The sequence below is a fragment of the Setaria italica genome, chromosome VII (assembly GCF_000263155.2).
Source record: "Setaria italica strain Yugu1 chromosome VII, Setaria_italica_v2.0, whole genome shotgun sequence".
In the NCBI taxonomy this organism is placed as follows: domain Eukaryota; kingdom Viridiplantae; phylum Streptophyta; class Magnoliopsida; order Poales; family Poaceae; genus Setaria; species Setaria italica.
In genome coordinates this window covers 5949676-5961012 of record NC_028456.1, presented here as the reverse complement: position 1 = coordinate 5961012, position 11337 = coordinate 5949676, and positions in this window count along the sequence as shown.

Sequence of the window (11337 nt, the reverse complement as noted above, 5' to 3'; positions counted from 1 at the left end):
TAAAGTTTAACACAACCCTTTTTAACACATGTGTTTGGGAGCCAATATGATAAAAATGTGTTAAAAGTAGGGTGTTAAACTTTAACACCCCCTATCCCAAATAGGACCTAACTCTTGTACACAAATGTCTAGCAAAACATGCAAGCTCATGGGCTACTCTAGTACACTCTCTTCTAATTTTCACAATGCAAAACTCCGGCAAGAGTCTCAATGCTCCCTTGACCTCCTCGTACAAGAAGAGCTGATCGATCTTCAGAATTTGACCTGAGATGAGCAGCCATGTTGGAGCAATCTTATTCAATGATAGTAGGCTTTTTAATCCATTCAGCTACCAGTTGGACACCCTCTCGGCAAGCAAAGATTTCAGCTTCCTCAGTAGACGAGCAATCGTGGAGAATGCACCAAGAGGATAGTAATACATGAGCATCATGGTCATGGATGACAGCTCCAAGACTTGCTTCACCTGTTTGCTCACAGAATGACCCATCCATATTTAACTTCACCCAGTCTAAAGGGGGAGGCAACCAGGAGGTCATCTTGGTAGGCATTGAATGCCGATCGTGCCCTTTGCCCTTTTCCAAACATCCAACTTTTCCCTTTGCCCTTTGTGTTAGTTTTCTTATCATGCCAGATTTGTAATATCTAGAACATTTGGCGTGCTTTGCGCGCCCTATCATGACCATAACTAAATAGCATAAATAAATGGAATGATGCAGCACACTATTTTGCAATCTGCAGCATGAGAGAGCAAACAAAAAGCTTTTGAATAGTATAATTGCGCAATCGCCATAGAGCACTTAACCAATCAATCCTTGATAGAATACACAACAAAGTAACACCAAGGCGCATTAACCAAAAAAATGATGTTTCTTGCACAACACAAATATCATTAATGTGGTTTTGACGCACTGGCTACCAGATATCCTTCTTCCCCTGCAATGTTGATAAGGCAAAGTACATCTAAGTAATCTTGGCATTACGTTGCTATCTTTGCATTAGCAAGATGTCAAACAATCAGATGCAAGATGAAACTCACCTTTATCAGGTCATTGTTGAAGAGCAAAATGTGTAGGGTAAGAACCATGGAATGCACACTAAAAACAGAGCCAACAACATCAAAAGTAACCTTTGTCCTAAAATGTCAAACACCACCATCCGAAATTCATGAAGAATTTCACCAAAGTGTACCAATGCACCACTATCTGAAAGGCCAAGACTTGCTCCTCAGCCAAAGAACAGAAGATTGTCCCGAAATATGAATCATTTGCCTCTATAATTGATGCTCGAATTGAAGCAGTCAGGGTTCTCAAAGAGTGGCTCAGTTCTCTGATATGGGTACCAGCTTGTAGTTTCTTCATTGAAGCCGATGTAGAAGCATCTGAAATACTTGGCTGTCTTTGTGGGAGTAAACTTATTGCCAGGGAAGGCTGACGCCACCTCACTAAAAGAAGTGCAACGCCGTATTATTGTTGGGTTTTCCTCCGACTCAATATTGGGGAACATCTTGGTCTCAACTCGTTCCCTGGAGATCTTGCTCATGTATAAGTTAAGATAGAGGGTTTTCCTCTGGATGATAGCTTGACGGCGATTTGGTGCACTATATGATAAGCCGATCCTAGCAAGTGTTTTCCTAAGGGGATAGTAGAACCTTTTGCTAGGGCCTCGGCCAGAGCCTGTGTATTAGAGGAAGGGCTGACTGCTTTGCCGCAAAAAAAGTGTTTCTCTAGCCACATCATCAGGAAAGCTGTGTATTCTCTGTCACCGATGGGCCCGGTCTTTATATTTTTATCAATATAGCCTTTCCACCTGCCGATTTCCTTTGTTTCCACGCGATGGGTTGGTTTGATCAGGAAATCGAAGGGTTAATCGGGGGAAGAGATGTCAAGACTGGTCAACATTAGGACGTCAGCCAAAGTGGGGGTCATGGGCCCATGTCCGAAAAGGAACGCATTGAGAGCATCGGACCAGAAGTAAGAGGCTGCCATGACCAAGGGTTCATTCTTCTCCATTTGAGACAGAGATAAATTTATACATTGGCTGATTTTTAGTTCATCCCAGAGAACCCTCTTAGAATTGGACATCCTTTGAAACCACTCCTTGCAGCCAAGGGTTTCGTTCGGCCAAGATCTAAATGCATCTGTCCACTGGCTTAAATCCATGGGTGACTGCTTAAAAGGGATCCTGTGGGTTTCCAGGTTGATCAATTCGGTGGGATCTGGACTCCCCATAGGGCCGAGACCAGTGAGGCTGGGTGCGTCAGAAATAGGGATGGTGATTCGCTGCCTGAGTTCCTAAGAAGGATGCAAAAAGAAAACTAGGAACAGATCTAAAAGATGCGTGAATGGTGAAAAGAAAAGCTTCGGGATATTTACCTCTTGAATGAAGGTCATAGTCGCCTATGGAGCCGCCATTGGAGTAAACAGAATGGGATGGTCAGAAGATGAAGGAAGAATCGCCGGAGGAATACAGCTGGGAGATGAAAGGGCGCTGGAATGCGATGGAAGATGATTCACCGCGAAAAAGGAAGGGGTTTCTGAGCCTATGCATAAGAAGAGGCGGGGAATGCAAGTACTTAGGGGTGGTTCGAGAGAAGGGTAAAGGCTAAATTGTTATCGCGTCGTCTACACAAATTTCAGGAAGGGCAGTTGCCTGTGGGCCCCTAGTTCGAAAAGATTGTAATCATCAAAGAGAAAACTGCAGAACATAAAGGAGTTTTTGCTGCGCCTGCCTCGGAGAAGGAGTTAGAGTTAAAAAGAATTTCGAAGCAAAAGGTTGTGTTTTACTCGGAAATTGGGGGCATGTGTTGACGCCGTATTTTGATACGTGTTTAGAATCTGCGTCAAAGAAGGAGAAAGGGGGCCGATGCGGCGGACTAGAAGCTATAGTTGAGGATTGGCCGATTGAAGCTACAGTGTTTGGGCTGACTGGCAGAAGAGGAGGCTGGCCGATTGGGAGTCAGAGCAGCTTAGCCAGTTGGGATCTAAGGTGGGCCAGGATAAAGATTTGCTGAAGAAAGAGATAGGCCTATGGGAGAATAATAACCAACTTGAGTACGAGTCATATTTGTAAATATTTGTTGTCATTTAAAATTAGGGATAGATCCTCGTCGGTTAGGAAATCAGTTGTAACAGGCTATAAATAGCTGCCTCGAGAGGTTTGTAAAAATAACACATCAATCAATACAATAAATCTACTTTTTCCTCGTAATTTACTTTCAAGTCGGCGACTTCGCATAAACCTTTTTCTTTCATGAGTTCGTACGGGTTGGTAGGGCTGCATCGACACGATCTTCGGCTGATTTTGTAAGTTCTGCTTATCGAGTAATATCTAAGCTTTAACTTTGGGCGCATCGTTGTTGTTTCATTTAGATTTATTCACCAGTTATCAATATCAACTAGAATCATAGGTTTTACCTATTATTTTAGTTTTTATCACCAGTTATCCAGCATGAGGTACGAACTGTCGGCTTTTATTATTTTTATCCTTTATCATCACATAGCCGATTAGCTCTACTCCAAGTGTTGCTTTTGTAGCGTTGTCTAGGTTGCTTTAGTAGTTTTCCTTTTCACTGCTACGTGAGTATTCGCTATTTTATAGCCGGTCATCTCTACAGTAAATCGGCCGATTCGCTGACACGCTTTTCAAGGCAGATCGGAAACCTAGCCAATTTAATATTCTTCTTTCCTTGTCAATCAACAGGTCAGATTGACTTGCACGCCGCGCGAACCGCACCAGGTTAATAACCCGAACAGGAGCTATGCAGATTCTCCCGAGTCGTGTGTCCGACGGTGAGGGTCATCGGCCGATTTTCAGCGCTAACAATACCAAAGGTATTCCCAAAGTTTCAAGTCAAAAAGCTCACGAATTGGTCATAACATTCCATGGATTTGGAGAAGGGCACAAAAAGGGGATTTTTTGGAAATCTCAAAATCCGAGGTGCTCGTGCACGAGTTTGGTAGGGGATCATCCTAGATGTTCTTGCACATGTCCTAGCACTGATTGGCCCCAAGAAAAACACCCCAAAACGCTGCCAATCGCGAGATCCAAAAATTCACCCAAAAATGCTCCGAAAAAAATAAACTTTAGATCTTGAGAAGGAGAAGCAATTGAGCACAAAATTGATTCTTGGATTACTCCACCATGTCCACTTACAACCAAATCCTAAGCAAAAACAAAGCTAGGATGGCAAAATGATTAAATCAAAGATCCCTCTTCTCTCCCTCTCTTCCTGTACCAAAGGCTCTCACAAACAAATGAGTAGAGCACCACCAAAACCACCAAAGGGATGGCTGCCCCAAACAGCCCTCCTATACCTATATAGGCATTTGGCAAATGTCCAAAATGCCCTTACATTAAACACACAACCCAAATACCCCCCAAGGGTAAAGTCGTCCAACTTTTTCTTCATTCATCGAACGGACCCGGCGTCTTCAAGACTTCACCTCGCCACGATGCAAGCTTCGCGATGCTGCCACGCGTCCTCCGACTCGATGTCATCCGGACACACCAAACTCGCCCCCAATTTTGAGGCCCAAACCGGCAAACCTGCTTGCGCGGTGGTTTTCAGACCCAAACCACCCAAACCCTCTTCACACCCACCTAGCATGACTCACCCCTAATTTTGAAGTCAAACCTGTAAAACCCTCTGCACACCCTCCTGGCGTGACTCGCCCCGGTTTTGAGGTCAAACCGATCAAACCCTCTTGCATGCCCCACAAGGCGTGACTCACCGATGTCGACGCATGTCCAGCCTCCGCCAAGTCTTTGATGCCTCCATGTCTTTCGCTCCCGGCTCCCGGGCCGCCTACTTGACTTGCATCCGTCTTGTTTGATTCGACCGACGCCATCTCCATCACCGTCCCTGTACTCTTGCTCTTCCATGCACCATGTGGATCGCCCATGACTCCACCCGGACTCCTCGGGTCCCTCAGTCCAAGCCTACTCGTGTCCACCCTTCACAGCCCTAGTACATCGGTATGAACCTTTCGCGCTTGACCTTCACCTCATGTGATCGAGCGCCATGTCACATATTACACCTGCATATCACAAGCCAAGAGACACAACACACAACATATGGTTTACACAAACACCACAACACAACGCACATAACACAACACATCAGGTTAGCCGTTAGCGTAATCATGCACATAAGAAATATGGATCAACTGGTAAAGCCTTAAATCATCTAGTCAATCACTCATCACAAATAGACCAAGGCACATCTCAACTTGATCTCTCAATCTCCCCCTTGATAAGTGCACTGACAAAAGATGATTTGAAAGCAAAAGAGAACTCATTCAAGTGCCCAAAAGCCAAGTAAAAGCAAACACAAGGCCAATTGAAATGAGAAGGGATTATGCAAGCTCCAAACAAAAAACTCTTGGTTCCCAAAAAAAGGGCAAAGAGTTAACACAACCAAAAAGTCAAGCAAAAGACACAAGAGCTCCATGCATCCCAAAAACCTTCAAACACATTTCAACATTTGTCAAATGCTCATCACTATCAAATCAAGATTCATATTAACTTGATTTCTCAATCTCCCCCTTGATGAGTGTGTTAACAACATTCAAGCACAAAGAAATGGTTTGAGAGGCGAAAGCTGAAAATCTCATCCAAGTGATCAAAAGTCAAGTAAAAACCAAGATCAAAGTCACTTGGGATGATAAGAGCTGTAAAAGCCAAGTTGTGAAATCAATTAGGCAAAACTCTCATCCAAGTGATTGAAAGCCACGTAAAGGCAAATATTAAAGTCGCTTGGCATGAAAAACATCACAAAGGCAAAATCAACTCAGTAAAGTCTCAGTCCCCAAAGATATGGGCAACGGCTCGACACAATCGAGACAAAGAACACATGATTCTTCAAGAAGAGGTAGAAAGGGCTCAACACCAATCATGTGATGCTCGAAAGCTCAAACCAAATGCCGGTTCCTCAAGAAGAGGTAAAAGCTCAACACAATCGGCAAAAGAGCGAAAGAGAGCACAAAATTCACAAGCTCCCCCTAAACACATGCACTACCCCTGAAAACATGTCACAATAAAATGCATGCACAAGAGCAAAAGAATGCATGCTCCCCCTCAAATGCAAAACTCCCTATTAAATGCAAGACTCCCCCTTAAATGCAAACACAAAGATTCACATGGGAGCACAAAATGCATGCCATGAGGTGTACAACCTACCAAACTTCTCAAATATATCACAAAGCACTTACAAAGGCTACAAGTGAGATAATGCACAAGCAAGTAGATCATAAAAAGCAATTGCATTGCCATCAAGAGGATATTATGATAGAAGCAAAAGACGAAGCAAGTTGACTGGTTTTGCAGTTTATAAAAGTACCACCACATGAGTAAGCACCTAGTCATGAATCACTCAGGCAAGAAGTAAACTAGGCCATCAGAGCTCATACAAGGAAGATACATTCTCAACAAGAGATCATTGCAAACACCCACATATGCATCACAAGTCATGTCAAGGCTTGTTGAAACCATATGCCTACTTCTTTTGGCAGACATCATGTAACAACTAAGCAAACAAAGATATAAACATTTTATGAATTACAGAATTTTTCTTTTCATAATTTTTCATTATTCACACAAAACAAGGTACATGAAGTGCCTTTGCATCACAAAGAAGCCATGCTTCCCCAACGAATGCACCATGGGCTAAACATTTGCAATGATACCTAGATCTTTGACCCCATTGAAAAGAATATGAATTCCAAGCAGAAGCTAAAATGAAAATAGCATTCAAGCAGAAGCAATCCATAACCAAGCATCTACTCATGGGTGATAAGCAAGTCACATTCATATAGTAGAATTAGCATTGGATTTCAAAATCAGTTATCTCAACATGTTTATAAGACAATATCATCAAGAGCATAACTGCACATTGCATCAAAATCACCAACCAATGCACTAGCTCACAAATAGCATAAGGAAAATTCTAAGGATATATAGGAGAAGCTCATCTAGTGCAAGGTGTACATGGTGCAATATGATACAAATGCAATGCAGTGTTAAAAGAGATGGGGTTCGACTCAAAATCAAGAAAGCTCATGAGGGGTCAACCAAATCCATGAAAAGCTCCATGGTAAAAGAAGAACCGCCAAGGATCCCAATTGAGTACCATAGAAAAGATACTAATTGAAGGATCAAAAATTGATATCACTTAAAGAAAATGAAATCCAATTGAAAGATCAAATATGATACCAATTAAGAAATCAAAAGTGGATATGAAAAACCAAAGCAAGTCCTTGGTCCAAACTCTCCCTTGAATGAAGCCGAACTCCCCCTCAACCAAAGACACCTAGCAAAGAAAAGCTAGAAAAATAAGGGGCAAAAGAAAAGCTCTAACTCCAATAAAAAAGAAGATAAAATGCAACCCAAAGAGAAGGCAAGCCTAAAACAAATATAAAGCTCAATTCATGTCACACAATGCAATGATGATACCAATGAGAGGAATTAAAGCATGGCAACATGATTCTACATTTATGAATAAAATATTGGGCAAGCAAGTTGTGGCGGAACCGCCCAAATTAACCTGACTAAAATGCAATGAAGTCGCCTGACATGCGATTATGCACTTTAAGCAAGTCAACTTGATCGACCGTCGGATTTCCTCCGATAAACCACGTAAACAGGATCGAGAAGCATCGCTCACGCGAAGGTGAGTAGCACAGAGATTACAACATTCCATCATGACAACATAGTTCAACAATTTATTACATCAGAGTTTTTGGAAATTCAAACCGAAATTTTGCATGGTTCGGGGTCAAATTAAAACTAGCGGAAGCTAAACATCGATACAAGACATCATGACGGAGCCGATCATGACATCAAAAACTCCTTCCTTCGCCATCCGAGGAAGGATCCCACTCGACGGTCCAGCCTAGAGGAAGCTGGGTTGGCCAAGTGGTACCAACACCCAAGCTACTGACATTTCCTGAAAAAGATTAGCCACAACAAGGCTGAGCAACTAGTACTCAGCATGGCTGACCCGTCGGAAGGACACGACCGATGACTTTGGACGTGCAAGGCTTTCTGGCTTTGGGGTTTTTCTTGCCAAAAGCGTCTAAAGTCAGTCCTTACTTTCAACATTTTAGCTCAGGTTCTATGTTCCTTATCCATTCTAGATTGGCAACTTATACTAGATAGACGTGGTTTCCAAGCAATTACTTGACAAACATCAAGATTAAAATCATCACCATGTTCCATCTTTACTCAGTGCAGAATAGCGATCAAGTAGTCCCAAACTGTGAGAGGCAGACGAATCGATTCGAATTTATTAACCATGCATGGCAAACCTAATCTCACGACATCCACGCACCACGAAGGGTCGCTTCATTTGTCAGCCGTCCCCATCGATCCCTTAGGCACGTGTCAGGGCCAACTTCCTTTGGCATGCAATGCTCCACAGTCCTGGCCTATTGCTACATTGTGACCGCACTTGCACCCACATGATGCACCATGGGAACAACGTTCCAAGGACAGCCGGAAGGTATGCCACGCCCCAGTTCAATCAGGTACTAGGCTTCCCCATCCCATACTAGGTATGAGATTAGTACTTTCAAACACTTGATCACGAACGCCGACACGTTTCGACCTTAGTTCATTTTCATTTAGACAGACGGGGCAATCCACCAAGCATCGAACACAAGCCTGACCCCATCCGTTGTCCTTATAGTTGCGACAAATCTGAAACATTCAACTCCTATAACTCGCGAGTGACAGGAGATCACTCGACTTTTACCGAAACCTATTAAGCAATGCAACTACTCGACCTTAGCAACTAGTATTCAAAAACAAGGTACTAAGTTATGCATCTAAGGTTCCATTACAACTCCTCGAAATGTAAATGCGCAATCAAGTAATCAAGAGTGGCATGAAGTAAAATAGGGAGTTCATGCACCGGGGCTTGCCTTTAGAAAAAGCTTGGGGGTCCTCGGGGTCTTGCGCTGGTTCGGGCTCTCCTTCGAAGGGGTGCAGCTGTTCCTCGGCGGGGTCTTTTTCCGGGGCTGGATGAAGCTCGTACGTCCCGTCGGCAAGATTCAACTCTACACGGAAATGCAATGCAAGGGTTAAACTTTTTAGATGGTTATTTCAACACTCTCACGTTTTAACACGGACACTTGTAGCAAAGCTACAGGAAAGGTGGGGGAGTTCAACTTCTGTTGGTGGAGAGCAGGATGAGAGGGTCGGATTGAGGAAAACTTAGGGTCTGACCCTCAGGTTTAAGGAAAACCTTACCGAGGTCCTCAGACTCAACACAGAGGAATCCCCGAAAACATTTCATCGATACCCTCGGATCAAAGAAAAAGAATTACAACCGAGCCCTCGGGCGAGGCGGAGAAAGGGTCGGCAAACTTGGCAAGGTCGGGCGAGGCGAAAAGGACAGGGGTCGGACGAAACGAAAAGGACAGGGGTCGGGCGAGACGGAAAGATAGGGGTCGGGTGAGACGGAAAGATAGGGGTCGGGTGAGACGGAAAGACAGGGGTCGGGCGAGATGGAAAGACAGGGGGGGTTAAGTAGCTTACCTCTCGGTCTACCGGCGAAGCCTTGGGGCCGAGCAGGAGCAGGCTGGGCGGAAGGGTTGTACGCACGAAGGCTTGGGTGGCGGCGAGACTTCGACGGTGGTCCGACGGCGGTGGTGCTTCTGGTGGACACAAGCAAGCTCTAGTACCACGCGGAGGAGTGGGCGGCTGGTGTGTTGGAAGAAGCGGTTTGAGGGTGGCAACGAAGTCGCCGGAGTGTGGGGGTTGCGCAAGGGGCGAGCTCCACGGAAGCTCAGTGGCAGCGCGGGAAGAAAGCGGTGGCTCAGAGGAGAAGGCAGGGCGCAGAGGAGAAAGCGGCGGCGCAGGTGCGGGCGGTGGTAAGGGGTGGCATTGCCGGTGAGGGGGTTCCCTTTTATAGGGCTGGGGTGGCGCGGAGGGTGGAGGCGGGGCTCCGGTGGGGAAAGGATAAGGCCGGGAGCGGCGAGTGCTCGAGCGAGGTGGCCATTGGCCAACGACGCCATTGGGCAGAGGAGGCGGAGCTCCGGGTGGTCTTTGGCGGCGATTGGCCTTGGGCGGCGCGCGTCTGGGGCTTCCAGTCTGTCGGGCGGGCGAGGCGGAAAGGCTACCGTGGGGTTTGGGCGAGCGGGCGGAGACACGGGACGTCGGGGGCATCTCAGCTTCCTCGGCGAATGGGCGGAACAGGATTGGCGGAGCAGAGCCATGGCAGGCGGAAGGCGACTTGCGCTCGGCCGGCGATTGGCTAGCCCTGCGCTCGCTCCGTCCTGTCGCGGGCGCGAGTTGGGCGCCGTGGCTCTCGTCCGGTCCCTGTCGCGCTGGTGATAGGGCGCCGGCGAGCTGCTGGTGGCCGGCGACCACGCGGCGCGCGGCGTGCGAGCGAACATGCTCGGGCGCGCGGGCGTCGAGGCTCCTTTCGGGCTGCAAGCCAGACCAGCTTTGGAGCGATCCTTCTCCGAATCTTTCAACACAACTCCCGAAACTCCCTTAAACAAACTTGTTCAACTTTGATCGTTCTTCAAATTTTGTTTAAGGTGTCGGTTTAGATTGTGAAAGGATCAAAGATATTTCCGGCCAAAGTTCGCCAAAAATCTGGGATTCCAGACTTAGGATTTTAAGCATCCGAGGTGAGTTGACTGGTTTACCTCACTTTGACCGGGATTTTGAACAAGTTCAGGCCCGATTTGGATCTTGGTCAGTGTAATAAAGTTGGAACACTTTTGAGGGACTACAACTTCTATTACGGGTCTGACTCGAGTTTAGATAGGCAAACGGGAGATCAAAGCTTGCAAAGATGGAGGAAAACTCGAATTCCAGGACTTAAGAGATTTTCAGGGTCCTGCAGGGAAAACCGGCTTTGGTTGCTTTTTTTGACTCCCTTCCACTCCGAATTAGTCAAGGTGCCTTTAACAAAAGTTGTTGGAATTTAAAAGTTTTGAAACTCTTATTTGGGCAGAAACTTAAGTTTGTATATAGAATTTCAAGCTTTAAAACAAACCCCAAAAGAGAGATTCTTAGGTTTATAAAGGTCATTTCACTTCGTAGCTTAGGGATTTAATTTGACACGGGTTTAGAATTAAAGCACTTAATTTAGGTAGAGTTGTTACACAAACATGTCAATAAGGTGTAAAGGATTATACAAAGATACTAAGCTAAAATGATATCAAATTAACAATATGCCATACCCAATACAAAGACTAAGCTAAAGCATGGCACGATGTTCATGTGGATCATCCACTAAAATATATCACAAAGCTAGCATGACAAGATATACATGAAGATCACACATGCTAACATGAAAAGGTGGCTAGCCTACCATGTTATATTCAC